Source organism: Physeter macrocephalus, chromosome 1, assembly GCF_002837175.3.
Source record: "Physeter macrocephalus isolate SW-GA chromosome 1, ASM283717v5, whole genome shotgun sequence".
In the NCBI taxonomy this organism is placed as follows: Eukaryota; Metazoa; Chordata; class Mammalia; order Artiodactyla; family Physeteridae; genus Physeter; species Physeter macrocephalus.
In genome coordinates, this window is record NC_041214.2 from 104,310,895 (window position 1) to 104,329,167 (window position 18,273).

Genomic DNA, 18,273 nt, shown 5'->3' on the forward strand with positions numbered 1-18,273 from the left:
ATTAACCAGACCTCCTTAGGAAATAACTTTCCTAACCTTTTTTCTTAATCTCATCAAGGGTCACAACTCCTCAGGAGATAAACCTTTCTTCTCAATCTTGTAGGGGGCCATGAATGACCCACGACCCACTACTCACTTTATACCTGTAGATCTGGATTGTGTAAACCGTGTTTAATGTACAGTCCTCTGTCTCAAAAACTTATGTAACTGTGCTTTGACCTCTAATGGGCAGAGCAGTTCTCAGAGCTTTCTGAGAGACTGTTCCCAGGTTATAATCCTCAGTTTGGATAGAATAAAAATTTCCATTTCTTTCTTAAATTAGCTGATTAATTTTTTTTCAACATCTTTTTCCTTCATCTTCCCTTGTTTTTGGTTTTGATCCCTTCTCTTCTGGACTCCATATTTTCCTCTTTGTTGGCCTATGACTATTTTAATGAAGAATATCTTATAGCTTCCTGAGAAAGAGTTTTCTGGGAAGTAATTTTTTTTTAAGGAAATTGCATGTCAGAAAATGTCTGTATTCTATCCTTACACTAATTAATAGTTTCATTGGATATATAATTCTAAAAGAAAAGTAATTTGTCTTCAGAATTATGAAGGCATTTTTTTCATCGTCTTCACGTTTCCAGTATTGCCGTTTAGAAGTCTAAAGCTATTCTAATTCCTGTTCTTAAATATGACTTTCCCCCCCTTTTCTAGAATACTATAGGTCCTTCTCTTTGACTTCAGTTTTCTACAATTTCACAGTGATGTGTAATTAAATTTTAAAAGAAATTTGTCACTTTCTGCACCATTCTGCTCCTTGCTTTTTTTCACTAAGTATATCCTCAGATCTCAGCATATCAGCTGTCCTTACTGGAAAGCCTGTCTCACAAAGCATAGTAAACAGAGATGGCAATGTACTCTTAGGTCAAGCTCCATCATGAGTGATAGTGGGGTTATATGGTACTTTTAAATAATTTTTCAAAATGTTTAATGTATTTAGAAAAAAAGGATGAACAAATTGTACACACTAAATATGTGCAGTTATTTGTCTATCAATAATACCTCAATAAAGCTTTAAAAAAATGTAGGAATTTTGGGCTGACTTCAGGTCACACTTGATTTTATTGCCATTGCTTTTGTCTTGAATGTGACTGACAAAGAGCCTGCATAAGGATGTAAATGCCTATTCTGCTTTTTTTTTTTTTGCCATTGCTTTCCTTGTGTATTATCTTCAATCTACATATCCCTTGAAGGAACATTTTGAAGTCATTTGTTCATTTAGTTACAGTCACTTAACAAGGCACACATAAAGTGCAGAAAATTTCAATAAACTGAGAGCGCTGCTACTAATCTCATGAACTATCTGGCATACTGAGCATAGGTAACAATGTCAACCTGAATATTAAATATTAGTATAGCTCCTTTTAAAAATAAAAATTCTGATATTTTATGCCTATACTCCATTGGATTGTTTTGCACACATCCAGGGGCAAACACCTCACTTTGAAGACAGGTCCTCCAGAATATCCTATTCTTTTGGCATATAATTATGGCAGGTTCCTCAAAAAGTATAATATTCCTGGTATGTGCATGTTAATATAGTGCCTACTTTTTATCTTTCTTTCTTAAACTGTTATCACGTTTTGTCTCTCAGACCTTCACACCTGGTATTTTTACAAGCTGTGAAGCCTTTGTGTTTTGAGGATAATTAACACGTGTTCAATCTTAAGGTGTATAAGGCACTGTGCTAGTACCGTAGTGTTTCTTTTTTAAAAAATTAATTAATTAGTTTTTGGATGCATTAGGTCTTTGTCGCTGCATGTGGGCTTTCTCTAGTTGTGGTGAGTGGGAGCTACCACTTGTGCTGCCCGGGCTTCTCATTGTGGTGGCTTTTCTTGTTGCAGAGCACAGGCTCTAGGTGCAGAGGCTTCAGTAGTTGTGGCTCTTGGGCTCTAGAGCACAGGCTCTGTAGTTGTGGCACACGGGCTTAATTGCTCTGCGGCATGTGGGATCTTCCCTGACCAGGGCTCGAACCCATGTCCCCTGCATTGGCAGGCAGATTCCTAACCACTGCCACCACCAAGGAAGTCCCTGTAGTGTTTCTTAAACTTCAATGTACATTGAAATCACCTGAAGACTTCTTTTAGTGCAGATTCTGATTCAGTATGTCTGGGATTAGGCCTGTGGTTCTGTATTTCTAATAAGCTCCCAGGTGATGGCAATGATGTTGGTCTATGAAGCACACTGAGTTCTACTGTTGGAATGCAAAGATGTGCATAATCAGGCCTCCACCTTTAAAGGATTTATAATGTCATCAGGGATGAGCATGGGCATGAATAGAATACCCCAGATTTATGTAATTGTGATATAGCTCTCCTTTTTTAGTGTCTTTATAGTCCTGTTCTCCTCAAGGTCACCAAATTTTACCTACCTACTTGGACAGTTAGCAGCATGTTCCATGTGTTTCAAAACTCACCTGCATTCCCTTAATATACCCTCCCTGAGATTTTTGCTCTTTTAGAATTAACATATTAATCATTATTTTAAAATGTTTAATCCCTTTCAGATATTATATTGAAATTTGTACCAGGATGTCTGATGACATAAGCCCAAAATTTCGATGGTAGGAGAAATTATAAGGACTGTGCACACGCTGGAAAGTAGATTGTGAGAGAATCCTAGAAGCTGGGAGAAATCTGCCATGCAGTTCTGTGATTAAATACTCAGGAGTTACATACATAGCATAGTCCCAGAAAATAAACATTTCCTGAATGAGCGGGACCATGGGACTGATACACAAGGAACAAAAATGCAAGAAAAAAGTGCTGTTAAACCTCGAAATGGACTCATGAAAGGATTAATCATCAGTGATAAATGTTCATTGTCTCCAAAGAGCTGAATGTGTTGTGCTATTCTGAGCAAATTCCATCTATCACTGTTGACCCATAATAGCTATCCATCTATAACACTGACTGGTGAGGCTCTGCACCCGCCGAGGTCAACTTTATGACTTGCTTGGCTCCAAGTTACCACAGTGGCTTTTACACCGTCACTATCACCAAGCATCCTTCTCTTCATCATAATTGCCAACCCACAAACATGCACACTCACTCCTTCTTCATCCTAAAGCAAAAAAGAGAAATATGGTGGCATGGTTCATTCTCTCTAGGTATGCCTGCTAAATTTAACTGAGCAATTAAAATATAGGCTTTCAAGTCTAATCAATTATTGAACACTGATTGAGTACCAACTTTATAAAAGCACTTTGTTAGGCCCCTGGGGGACATGAAGATTTGTAAGACCTGGTTCCCACCTTCACATAGCTTACATTCTAGTTGTTTGGATAATACATAACCTATTGAAAAATCCACTATGAGCAACTGACCAAGTTTTTTTCACCTTTGTGTTTCCCTACCTAGGAAAAGCGAGTGGTAGATAGTATGTGACAAAATGTTACTGAAGAATGGTAATTAAATGATGAAATTAAGCAACAGTTTTAGGCAACAATGAAGTTCTCTCACAGGACATGATACAACTAATTTTAAAATGAGCTTTGTTTGCAATGATATACGAACAGTATTTCTCAAACTGGGCCCACAGGTTTCTTCAAGAATATTTTTTATTTTGTAGATATATGAGAGACATACACATGAGGACTTTATATCCAGTTTCATGTTTGTATGTATTTTACTGACAATATAATTAAAATGATTTAAAGTAATGTTAGGGATCCTCAGAAATAGTATTCTTTTATTTATTATTTATCTATCTATCTATCTATCTATCTATCTATTTATTTATTGGCTGCGCTGTGCGGCATGCAGGATCTTACTTCCCCAACCAGGGATCAAACCCAGGCCCCCTGCATTGGAAGCATGGAAGTACTGGCCCACCAGGGAAGTCCCAATATTATTCTTTTAATATTATTAAAAGAATAATTCATATTATTCAATGCTATTGAATATTATTCAATGCCATGTATGGATCTTATTTGAATTCTCTTTCAAACAAACTGTAAAGTATCTTTCAAATCATAAGGGACTATACCCCAATTAAAAAAAAACCGTAAGGGAAATTTATTTATTTATTTATTTATTTTGGCTGCACCTGGTCTTAGTTGCGGCATGCGGGATCTTCATTGAGGCATGCAAACTCTTAGTTGCGGCATACATACGGGATCTAGTTCCCGGACCAGGGATCAAACTCAGGCCCCCTGCATTGGGAGTGTGGAGTCTTACCCACTGGACCACCAGGGAAGTCCCGGGAAATTTAAATAATTACTGGATAGTTGATGATCCTAAGAAATTATTGTTATTATTTTTTAGGTGTGATTGTTTTCTTTTCAAAAGAATTTTTATCTTTTAAAAATCCATACTGAAGTAGCTATGAATGAGATGATGTGACATCTGGGATTTTCTTTGAAATAATCCAGAGGGTGAGTGGATATTATGTGGAGGTATAGACTGTGGTAGGCAGAATAGTGGCTTCCCCAAAATGTCTGTGTCCTAATCCCCAGGAATTAAGGTAGCAGTTGGAATTAAGATTGCTAATCAGTTGACTTTAAAATAAGATTATTCTGGATTAACCATTTGGGATCAATGTAATCCCAAGGGTCCTTGTATATGGAAGAGAGAGGCAGAGTCAGAGTCAGAGTGATGCACTGTGAGAAAGACTTACTTAACTGGTCGTTGCTAACTTGAAGATGGAAGAGAGCTATAAACCAAGGAAGGTGGGCAGCCTCTAGAATCTGGAAAAGGCGAGTAAATGGATTCTCCTATAGCGCCTTGAGGAAGGAACTCAGTCTGGTCAACACCATGATTTTAGCCCACTGAGACCCATTTTGGACTTCTGACTTTCAGAACTGTAAGATAATAAATTTGTCTTGTTTTAAGGCTGACATAACCCTGAGTGTTTCCTTCTATCACCACTTTGCTTGAAGTTTTATTTTTTGCTTTTTAGTCATAACTTGTTGTTGAATTTTGTCAACTGTTTTTTCTATATCTATTGAGATGATTTTTTTTTTTTTTGATTTTTCAAGTGTTAAACCTTCCTTGCATTCTTAGGATAACTCCAGTTAGGTCATGATACATAATCCTTTTTATATATTGCTAATTTTAATTTACCTTTTATTAAGGATTTTTGTGTGTATGTTTGTGAGAACGTTATACTGGCCTTATAAAATGAGTTGGGACACATTCCATCTTCCTTTATTTTTCAGGAACAGTGTATTAGATTAGTATATATCTTACCATATAGTTGTTCAATATAGTTTCTGGGAGGGTACAAGTGCTAGAAATTCCTGTACTGATGTCTTCCTAACATCATCCTATTTTCACTATTGGTTTTTAAATACTTATTTATATTTTATATTTTAGTGGTTGTTTAGGGTTTATATTATGCATCTATAACTTGTCCCAGTCTACCTTGAATTAATACATAACTTATACTAAGTTATGTGTAGTCAGAATCATGTAACCCTATATTTCTACTTACCCCACTCTTCTTTTTTTTTTTTTTAAGGGGATGTAACTAGTTAATGGCAGAGCCAGGACCAATGCCCAAATTGCAGCTCCTAGGTTTTTTTTTTTTTTAAGATGTTGGGGGTAGGTGTTTATTATTAATTTTATTTATTTATTTTTGCTGTGTTGGGTCTTCATTTCTGTGCGAGGGCTTTCTCTAGTTGTGGCAAGCGGGGACCACTCTTCATCGCGGTGCACGGGCCTCTCACTATCGTGGCCTCTCTTGTTGCGGAGCACGGGCTCCAGACACGCAGGCTCAGTAGTTGTGACTCACGGGCCTAGTTGCTCCGCGGCATGTGGGATCTTCCCAGACCAGGGCTCGAACCCGTGTCCCCTGCATTAGCAAACAGATTCTCAACCACTGTGCCACCAGGGAAGCCCCCCACTCATTCTTTGTAGTGTTATTGTCACATATTTTAAACCTACATATGTTATAATCCTCAAAATACAGTATTATAATATTTGTATTAAACAATCTATTGTCTTTTTAAAATTAGCATTTCCATTGCTCTTCATTTTTCCTCCTACTGAGCTAAGTTTCTATCTGGTGTCATTGTCCTTTAGTCTGAAAACTTTTCTTCAGTATTTATTGTAGGACAGCTCTGCTTGTAATGAACTCTCCTAGGATTTTTTTTTTTTTTTTGCTATTGTTAATTCTCCAAAAATACACTGAGCACAAAATATGAGCAAGACACTAAGTAATTGTCTAATGTATTCTTCACAAGGAAAGTCATTTGTTTTGATACTGTTTTCAATTTCCATGTTGAAATACTTTGCTTTTATTATAGACTGAAAAATAGCAACAGCAAGTCAGGATCAACTAAAACTAAAAGCCACTAAGAAACTGAAATTCAAGTAATTTCATGGAAAAGAATGGTGATTCATTCAAAGAAATGTAAGTAACAAAAAAAATCCTATTTAAGTTATTAACATTATCACTTTCTTTACACTTTATAATTTAGAATTATAACAGGTTTTTTGGGGGGGCGAGGGGGCGTGGCGCACAGCTTGTGGGATCTTAGTTCCCTGACCAGGGATTGAACCCGTGCCCTTGGCAGTAAATGCGTGGAGTCCTAACCACTGGACCACCAGGGAATTCCCAGATAACAGTTGTTTTAACAAAGCTATTTACAAAAGCAAGCAGTAAATAGCTACTGGTTTAAGGCCAGAGTGGCAGGTGATTGGTTCAGTGTTTTCACAATTTAAAAATTTCTCAAACAGGTTTATGTAAATAAGAGATAAGCAGAAATTTCAAATTATGTGTGTGTGTGTGTGTGTGTGTGTGTGTGAGAGAGAGACAGAGAGAGAGAGAGAGAGAAGAGAGAGAGACTTCTCAAATATAAGTGGGTCAAAAAGTATCCCTATGGCACCTTATTTCTAGGTTAAGAAAGTTGTATTGTTGTTTTTAATAAATGTTTTTTTCAAATGTATGGCTTTTGTCCTTTCCTAGTCACTGTAGAAAATGAACAAGTGTATAAGAATCATAGCAATTACTATCAATCTTTTTGGCCTAATTAGTTCTTTCTTAGTCATAAAGCTAAACCTGGCACTATTTGTTATTTTATCTTGTCAGATATATTCCAGTTTGAGGTGAAATACAGAGATTTATTATGCAAAAGTATTATAATACATCATCCCAAGAATGCTGGCTGCTTGCCATTACAGAAAGTATTAGGGATGAGAAGTAACTGGCCAATGAAATTATAACCTAGATTTATCAGCATCCAGTAATCATAGGCACATGTTCATTTATTTACAGCAGAGTCTGTATTTTTAGAAGTATATTTGAAATTTCTTTCCTCCTCAGTTTTATGATTTATCCAATTGTCCATTCCATTATTATTATTTAAAAATATTTATTTATTTATTTATTTGTGGCTGCGCCGGGTCTTAGTTGCAGCAAGCGGGATCTTGGTTGTGGCATGTGGGATCTTTTAGTTGCATCATGTGGACTCTTAGTCGCAGCATGCATGCAGGATCTGGTTCCCCGACCAGGGATTGGACCTGGGCCCCCTGCATTGGGAGCGCAGAATCTTACCCACTGCACCACCAGAGAAGTCCCCACCATTCCATTATTATTTTTAGTGTAAATATGTTGAAATTCTAATTTAATTTATGTATAAAGACTGACCCTGAGTATTCAGATGGCTATGTCCTCTGATGTGGGGATAAATTATGCCACATAGTGACTGAAAATAGAATTAACCCAGAAAGTGGTTTTGACATAAGACCTCATTTTTTTACAGAGGTTATTTCAGTCCCAGACTTTGGGGTGAGTCAAAACAACTCACAATGGGAGGGGTGAGGGAGCAATTTCATACTGAGTAAATTCTGCAGTATCCAGGCAGATTGATTGTTAGCAGAAACTTCTGAAAAATCAGGTCATGTTTATCAATCAACAGAATTTAATGAGCATTTCCTTTTTGCCTGACACTGTTGCAAATACTGTGGGAAATATAAAAATATCTGTAAGACAAATAGAGGATCTACAATCATGCTGGAGAAATAATACAATTGTTAACAACAATTAAATGCTAAATTTTGTAGTAATATACAAATGTAGGTTCAAATAAAGAGAGACTTTTTGTGGATTGGAATAATTAATAAGGTTTTACCAAAGGAAATGGGGAATTAGCTGTATGCTTATTAATCTTGGTTCTGTTTTGGGTGGGATGACTGTAAAGCAAAATAAATAAACAACCAAACAACCAGATTTGTTGGTAGAAATGACTTATAATGATCTAAGTAGGGTCAGTTTAAGCCTTCCAGGCATAGACAAATAAAGATACAAGATAAATTTCAAGAAGATCTGATTTTTATCTCATTGAGATAAAAGAGAAGAGATATTCAACAGATTAAATTCTGGGCTGTGCTAAGCTATTGTATTATTTTTCTATTGCTGCATAACAAATCACCAAAAATGTAGCAGCTTAAAACAGCACATATTTATTAACTTATAGTTTCTCTGGGTCAAGAGAAACTATGGGCATAGCTCAACTTGGTTCTTTGCTTAGGGTTCAAAAGGCTGCAATCAAGATGTTGACCAGGCTGCATCTGGAGGCCCGAGTGGGGGAAAATCTGCTTCCAAGCTCATTTAGGTTATTGGCAGATTTCTGATCCTTTGGCTATAGGACTGAGGACCGCAGCTTTTCATTGGATGTTGCCTGGAGGCTGCCTTTTGGTCCTAAAGGACACTCATAATTTCCTACTACATGAACCTTTCCACAAGCAGTTACACTGTGGCAGTTTGCTTTTTCTGGACTGGCAGGCCTTGGACATGGTCTGCTAAGAGTCATATATATATGCTCTTAGGTGATATATTCATCTATCTGTCTATCTAATCTATATACACACACACACACACACACACACACACACACACACGCACACGCACGCCATGAGTCTCCTAAGATATAGATGGATAGATAGATAGATAGATAGATAGATAGATAGAGTAACCTAATCATGGCCATGACATCCTATGACTTTTAGCATATTCTTTTGGTTAAAAGCAAGTCACAGGTTCTTCCTGCATTTAAGGAAGGGAGATTAACTCATTAGGTCTCACCTTAGGGTATGTCCACCTAACTATCAAATATTAAATAATATATTTCTACCATATTTTATTGCACTAATTAACAACTCAGCACTTTAGTTGGTGACCTTAAATAATCTCTTTCTTTTCACTAAATCTCAGTGTTAGGACACAGTTTTCTATATGTCTCTCACATTTCTGCACATCTTCTGAGCAAGAGGCATTAACTTCCTTGTTCTGTTTGCACAGATGTTTGTATAGCTATTGTCTCCCTCCAGGGCAGATGACAGATTTGTTTCCTGACCAGGGTGATAAAGATAGTTTTTCCTTCTTGTAAAACATTAGGCAGGTTTGCTAGCATCTTTCTTATAAAACTGAGGGTTTTCTAAACTCAAAACTCCTCAGCTGTGACACAAATCCTCTGCATGTCTAGCATCCACCTGCGTTCACATCCTCATACCCCCATGGGACTTGGGGAGTAATGGGTATCGACTTGAACATGAAGCTCATGTTGCCTGCTGTGCCCTGGGCACTAGAGTCCTTTGTCTCTGACCCGGATGTCTCCTGTCTTCTACCAGCATCTATGAAACTGTGAGCAGGCTAAGCAGGGCAACATCTCAATCCCTTCACAATTCTTGACACTCAATTTTCCTCTATGTAATTTAAGAGATTAGAGTGAGATTATTTCTAACATTCCTTTCATGTTTCATCGTTGATATTCTAATACTGTAACTGGCTTTGTCATTTTCATAATTGGCATAGAAGAATTCAACCATTTTTGTACTTGACTTCTTTAAAGGGTGTTTAAACACTCTGCGATAGTATGGAGATAGTAAACATTATTTAAAACTACCGTTTGCAAATAAGGAAACTAAACTTTAATTTGCTGGTACTGCTAATGTGAGGCATTTACCGTTTGGGAAACAAATCTATTAGGATACTGGTTTTACTGGGGTTCAGGTGCTCATCCCTTAGCTCATGTTTTTGTTGTAGTTTTTTGGCTTATGGAAACATTATAAAATTCCATTCTTTGAATTTCTTTAAGTCGTATCAGTCTGAAATATTCCACATCCTGTGTTTTGTTTCAAACTTTTCCTTTCTCACATTTGCAAACATTAACTTGTCTGTGACTGTTAATTAGCATTTCTTGATTGATATTTTTTGTTTATTGTGAAAAAATGAAGTGCTTTGGCAGGGGATAGAATTGTAGTGAACCATCGAACAGGGTTGGAGCCTGAGAGGGCATCCTGAAACAAACTTGTACAGGCAAAGTGCACAGATATAATAAGTAGGTTTTCCACAAAGTCAGCAAGGGACCCACAACTGCAGGTGAGACTAGCCTGGTTTTGCTATTTTGTTATTTTCTTCAGCTATAATTGAAAGTAATAAACTCAAAATTTAATTTTTTACTGCATATGAAAAATTTATAGAGACTTCAGAAATAGCTAATACATATTTTTCATGGAAGATTATATTTGACTTAATACTTTAAAACAAAAACCCCAACATAAATTAAAAAATCTAACATTCTGACATCAGAGTTTGTGCCACACGTGTGCATCCTATAAGTGTGAGTGTGAGCATGTATGTGCATGTGTGTATCGGCTTGTGTTTGCATGGAGGTCAAAGTGACAGTGTACCCTTACCTCCACCTAAGGGGCCAGGTTTTAAGCAAAATGACATTTCACTGGAGCCATCCTTTCTCCTCCCCTCTCAGTGTCAAATGATGATGATGATGATGATGACAACCATGATGAAAATAAAATGATGGTGACAACAATAGTTACAACAACAGCTGTCGTTTATCGAAGTCTCTAATGTGTATCAGGCATTATTCTATATGCTTTACTAGTGTTTCATTTAATCCTTAAAACAGTTTGTGGATTGGGTATTACTATTAAACAGATTTTCATGAAACTGTAGCAAAAACAACTTGTGTAATTTTTCCAAATTAAAATAATTTTCAAGTAGTGTCAGAACTTTATCCTAAGGATAACTTCTCAGCAGCCTGGGAATTTTTTTTTTTTTTTTCAGTTATGAGCCAGGACAGAGACAAGAAAAATAAAGCAGAACAAAACTGAAGGTTGGATTAGTAAAGATGAACCTAATTTAGATACCTAGAAATCTATTGTTGTTGGTGGTGGTTTTTGGCTGCACGGCAAGGCTTGTGGGATCTTAGTTCCCTGACCAGGGATTGAACCTGGGTCCTCCGTAGTGAGAGCGCAGAGTCCCAACCGCTGCACCACCAGGGAATTCCCAGATACTGAAAAATCTATTAAATGTTCCTCTTATCATTAATTTGGAACAATGAACAAAATAAGAAAAAATTACCAAAGGAAGTTGGATAAGGTTAAACAGAGAGTGCCAGAGACCAAGAGCTGCATCTTGGTCTTCCTACGTGTTAGCCTCTCTGGCTGTGTCAGTTCAGTAACTGTCAGATCAGTTTCAGGAGCATTCAGCATGCCACAGTTCCTTTCAGGATTTAAAGCCCTCTCTAAACTGCACAGTCCTCTCCTAATTTCCACTCCATTTTTCTGCTCCACTTGCCAGAAAAAAAAAAAAAAAATCCCCCAAAGAGCTGCCTATGCTTACTAGCTCTACTTCCTTTAATTTCTCCTCTCATCTCACTCCAGTCAGGTTTCCTGCCCAGTATTCCCACAGAAACTGCCTTTGCCAAAGCCATCAGTGATGTCTTTGTCGTCATCTCCAATAGATATTTCTGCTTCTTATCTTACTATACCTCTCAACATAATCTAATGAAGCTGATTATTATTTTCTTCACGAAACACTCCTTCCTTTCTTTGTAACATCATCCTTGACTGATTGGCCTCCTTTCTCACTGGTCACTCTTTCTCAGTCTTTTTTCCTGGCCTCTCCTGCGTGAACAAACTCAAATCAAGTTTGCTCTCTTCATCTTTGTGCCTATCCCAGTGCTTAGCTCATAAGAGCACTCAGTCAGTATTTGCTGGATGTATGAATGAAGAAGTGAATAGATAGATAAATGAATAAATTAATAAATGAAGTGTTATGGATGTGCATAGGTAGAAGAGCTTAATTTTGCCTGAGACAGTTAGAAAAATTTTTTTGAAGAAGGTGAAAATTGACCTGTCTTGAGAGATATGTCAAGACTTGTCTAGTGAACAAATAAAGTGTTCATTTCCAGAAATGAGTGTTCCTACAAAATTAACCTATAGTGTACCATTTCTTAGGAAGCTATGGGAGAATGTTCTATTCCAAAAGGAGAAAATAAGCTAAGAAGGAGAAAAACATGAGATCCAGTAGATCCGACACAAGTGAGAGGAAAAGGAAGTCTCCTGGAAGATGGATAAGGGAGACGCTATGATGATGGCTGGGCAACAGGCCCAGGGATGAGCAGGCCAGAGTGGACCAGGAGGGCAGAGCACTGCAAGAAGATGAAGCTGGTGGAATGTACTTCTACCAAGGAAAATGAGTCTGATAGGTACACAGAAATCCAGGTTAATTAAAAAGGGATAGTTATTAAATAGAGGTAAAATTAAAAGATATAAAAAAAGAGCATCATGGCACAGGTGTAGATGGTGTTCACACAGTCATAATAATGCAAATACTGTTTTATTTAATTAAAATTATGGTTAACTCTCTTGGAAGGATTAAAGAAAGGGAAAAGTCTGTGCTTTGGGAAGGGATAAGCATGAAAGGGAACTAAATTCTCATGTTCTGTTATACATAGGAAATTCATTTAAAATGACTAAAACTGAAAAAATTAAGTAGCATTATAAATATATTATTTAGAGATAAGGAGTTAAATGCTAAAAGAAAAAGCCAAAGTAGTTGGGAATGGTTGCCTCTGTGGAAGATAATGGAGGGGTCAAGTGATTACTTATTTTCGTAATAAACCATATAGAAGTATTTGGCATTAGAATGTATGTTAAAAAGAATAAAATTAGGCAGAAGAGAGGTTAAACAACGACATTAACCTAAACAATTCAGTCCTCAACACTGGGTTCTCAGTGTTGATGCCAAAACCCTTGCTTCGATGTAGGAAGGTTTTAAAAAGAATTGGTGGAAAGTTTGAGAGTTTTGTATTTAATCTTTATAAAAATAAGTGTCTGTCAATTGATGTAATCTCAGAGGGTGATGATGTGACCATAGGCAGACCTAACTGGATAAATAGGTTACCTGCCCATAAGAAAATTCAGCTGGTAAATATCATAATATAGCTTTCAAGGCTATTTGAAGTTGTGTCTTGGTGGTAAAGTCAGAGACCGCTCAGAGACCACATTCTTTACTTATGTATTTATTTTTGACCACCCTGCCCGGTTTGTGGGATCTTAGTTCCCTGACCAGGGACTGAACCTGGCCCCGTCAGTGAAAGCGCCCAGTCCTAACCACTGGACCACCAGGGAATTCCCCAGAGACTGAATTCTTAATATAATCTTCTTCATAATAAACATATATTGTGGGTTATAGTCAAGCTTGTTGTAGGAAAATGTTCTCTTTTACTAAAAGCCCTTTGAGGAGAATCATTCTTTCTCTGAAGAACTCTGTAATTTCATAGCTTTTATGTTACAGAATTTATTTTTAATAAGGAAAAGTCATACAGCAGAGGTGACCTATTAAATAAAGTTATAACATACCTAGAAAACTGTGTCTGGTGCTATTATAGAAGTGTTGTCACAGGATGGTAGTAACACAGATCCAAGACTATAAGCCTACAGACTTAGATTTAAGCAACTGCCCCCAGATTCAGGTCTGAGAACTATTTTTTTTTAATTAGTTAATTAATTTTTAAATTTTTGGCTGCATTGGGTCTTTGTTGCTGCGAGTGGGCTTTCTCTAGTTGCAGCGAGCGGGGGCTACTCTTTGTTGCGGTGCACAGGCTTCTCATTGCGGTGGCTTCTCTTGTTGCAGAGCACGGGCTCTAGGCACTGGGGCTTCAGTAGTTGCGGTGCACAGGCTTAGTTGCTCCACGACATGTGGGATCTTCCCTGACCAGGGCTCAAACCCGTGTCCCCTGATTGGCAGGAGGATTCTTAACCACTGCGCCACCAGGGAAGTTCCGGGTCTGAGAACTTTAGTGTAAAAAGTTCCTTCTGTTAAAAAATGAAAGAGTGACATCAGACAGTTTGTACTTGGGCAGGAGATAATTTTCCCATAGCCTATTTCTGTCTGTGGGTTTAATTGTGGAGGTGAAATAAATTTCGATAGAGAAAATTATTCTCTGGAGTAAAGAATCTTGCCTGGTTGAGTTTCTACAGAAATGAGACCTAATAGGGGCTAGGCATCCATTTCCAAAATGGTTCTATTTCTTTGTTACATCCTAGGAGCCTTCTGGTTTTTCCCTTAAGAGCCTTAAAACGTGATTTTTGAAGAAAAAACCTTGCTTCCCAGCCAGTCTTGTTAATCCTTTCTTGTGGGGAGGGAAGGCAGCAACAGAAGTTGTAGTGGGTTGAATCGTGTCCCCCCGAAAGATATTTCCACTTGGGGCCTGTAAATGTGACGTTATTTGTAAAAAAAGGTCTTTGGAGTTGTAACTAAGTGAAGGATCTCGAGATGAGATCATTCTGGATTCTAGGGGGCCCTAACTTCAATGACAAGTGTCCTTAGAAGAGAATAGAAAAGAAAGAGAGGAGACACACAGGGGAGAAGGTCATGTGACGATAGAGGCAGAGATTGGAGCAATGCACATACAAGCCAAGAAATACCAAGGATTGCCAGCAGCCACCAGAAACTAGAAGAGAGTCATGGGACAGTTTCTCCCAAGTGCCTCCAGAAGGAACAGACACTGCTTAGGCATTGATTTCAGACTTCTGCCCTACAGAACTGTAAAAAAAAAGTTCCTATTGTTTTAAGGCACCCAGTCTGTGGGAATTTCTTATTACCATAAGAAAAGGAAAAGGATTACAGGAAAAGGATACACAGCTGTTGCATTCTGACTGTTTTCAGCAGAGCCCTCACCCAGCTGGGTCTGCTGTCTCCTTGCCCCCTGTCCAATTCTCTTCAGGAGAGAGTATATATAGTCAGCCAACAGATAACACTTTTCTAAATATTTATATGCTACAAAAATGCTTTGTATTTTCTTAAACTTTTCTCTTAGTTTGACAAATTTTATTAACTTAACAAATGTCTGTTAGATGGCTTCATCCGAGGAAAATGCCTAATCTCAGGGAAGCTGCAGCTAAGGCACTGGGTGTCTAAAGTCATGGGAAAATCAGTAGTGCCATTCAACTAATATTTACCATGGATCTAAGATGAACCAGGCACCATGGGAGACTAAGAGGTTGGGTCAGATGTAGTCCCTGCCTTCTTCCCTCCTGTAAAGGAGGGAAGACACAATCTTAAACAACCTTCAGGGAAGAAAGGAATTGATGTTATCAAAGACAAATAAGGTTCGTAGGAACAATCTTTTCTGATGGAGGCCATTGCAGGGCTGCTTTGTGAAAGATTTTTATTTTGAATTTCAGCTGATTCTTTAAGAGCCAGGTCAATCACCATTTCCACTGGGAAGCTGTTTCTGACTGCCTGTTGCTGGCTGCCCAGTCTTCTGTGACCTGAGACTGAGATTTCTCTATTTTAGCAATTAGCACCTTTAATCTTGAGGATTCATTTGCACATCTTACTCCCCTCATTAGACTTTGTCCAAACTTTGAGTGTATGTATGTGATTATTTTTATTAGCACATATCCTGGCACACATTTGCTATACTAATAAATAAATGAATGCATGCTAGCAGAGATGGTCAGAGGACAGAGATACCCAGATGGAAGAAATGGCGTGAACAGAGGCACAGAGGGTGAAAAAGGAAATAATTGTCGATATTGAAAACTGTCTTCTTTACAATTTCCCTGGAGGCTGATCCCACTTAAGGATATATCATTAAGGATGCCCTTCAGCTACAGGTAACAGAAGCCCGACCACAGTGGTTTATAAAACAGTAATATTTTTCCCTCTTAAATGAGAATCTAGATATAGGCAGCTGAGGGCTGAGTCCTCCACATCCGAGTCTGCCTTCCTCTTTTTATTCCAACGTCCTCAGTAAGCAGCGTTACCCCAGTATTAACTTCATAGTCGCAGTCCAACTTCATACCTGCATTCTAGGCGGGACAAAGAAGCAAAAGGTGCAACAGCAAGGAAGACTCATGCCTATGCCAGGAAAATAAAACTTTACCAGAAAGACCCAACAGATTTCTACCTATGTGTCGTTGATCAAAACTGTACATGTGGCCACTTCTAGCTGCACGGGAGGCTAGGAATATCCATTTTGAGGGGGACCCTCTTTTCAAAATTATTATTGGAATATTTTATGTGGAAAATGAACATTTGATATGAACAGAGTCAGCTACGATGTGTGTGCAAGGCAGTGAAGGAATTTTTTTATTTCCTAGGGTCCAGAATCAGGGGCAGCATTTATTTTCCTGCCTCATCCTAGTTCTGAAGGCCATTTACCAATGACTCTTGAACCCACTGGCCTCACTTCCACAGAACCAAAGCTCTTTGGCTTATTGGAACTTTTTTTTTCTCAATATCATGCATAGTGGAATAGAGTCTGTGTTCCTTTTAAGGAGGTTTCTTTTAAACTCCCACACTCCTGAACAGGAAAACAGCATACAGACCAAAGCTGGAGGAAAGGACATAATTCTATGCACACTAAGTTTCTCCCATCTATCATATGTAAACACTGACATTTCCTGACAGCCACTAGGCTTCTGGTATTTTTCAAGAAGCTGAGTCATTATCCTAACTTTCCAGATTGAATCAGAAAACAACTGATTTTCCAAATGTGATATTGTTAGTTTAGGGTAAAGCTGGTTTCTCTGGCTTCTCGGTGTATGTTTAGTACTTTTTCTAAATTCAGAAAATTTGAGACTCTCAGTGTAAAGATTTTGTTTGTGACATTGAACAATTTTTAATAGACTATGGAAAAAATGTTAAAATAATGATAGAACCCTGAAAAATGTTACAGATAATTAGTATTTCCCTTCATATATGTGGATACTTGCCCTTAGATTCCATTATTCATTAATAATTGTATTTTCTGTGTTTCTAGACAGTATTTATGACCCTTTGAATTATCCTAAGGCAAAAACTTAGTTATAGGCAGAATAAAGATAAAACAGGTTTTATTATATTTCTCTCACAAGTGATGTACTTCTTAAGATGATGCTATAACATCATGAAAGCTCATCAAAATAGTTGTAAAATGTAATGTCAAATTATGTTTTGAACAACACTGATCACTATATTTAGCAAATATATCATGTACAAGTGCTCCCTAATTCTTTTTTTTTGGAATGTGTGCTGTAGATTTTCTTTTTTCTTTTTTAAAAATTTTTGGCAGCATTGGGTCTTCGTTGCTTTGCATGGGCTTTCTTTAGTTGTGGAGAGTGGGGGCTACTCTTTATTGCGGTGCGCGGGCTTCTCATTGCGGTGGATTCTCTTGTTGTGGAGCATGGGCTCTAGGCTCACGGGCTTCAGTCGCTGTGGCACGTGGGCTCAGTAGTTGAGACGTATGGGCTGAGTAGTTGTGGTGTGCGGGCTCTAGAGCACAGGCTCAGTAGCTGTGGCGCATGGGCTTAGTTGCTTCGCGGCATGTGGGATCTTCCTGGACCAGGGATCGAACCCGTGCCCCCTGCATTGACAGGCGGATTCTTAACCACTGCGCCACCAGGGAAGTCCCTGTAGATTGTCTTATAAAATACTGTTCAATATGTATTTTTGGGTGAAAGGAAATATTGGTTAAACTAGTTACCCCAAACTGGAGCCTGAAAATGAGAAGTGTTTCTGTAACTGTCCGAACTTAGCATCCAGTTTCAAAGTGCCTAGATTCGAATGTCATTGCTAATACTTATCGACTGTGTGACCTCAGGCAAGTTTCTTAACCTCTCTGTGCCTCAGTTTTATCATTGTAAAATGGAGGAATTAAAAGTATTGATGTCATTATGTTGTTATAACAATAAAACTTGGAACAAATAGCACACTAAAAGTGTCATATAGCCTTATAAATTTGGTCATTATTATCGGAAAGTGAGAAATGGATATGGTCGTTTTATAGATGTCCTTGACTCCTCTAAGTCTCAGCCATTGTGGGGAAGCAAAAACTATCTCCCATACTCCCTCTAGTAAGGTGCCAATTTCTGCCTCAAGGTATGCTGAGGGCTCACTAGAATGGATTTTTCCATGCAGTTCTCTAAAGGTAAATTTAGGGAAATGTACATGGAAAATGGGAAATAGGAGTCATGTCAATGACTTAGTTGA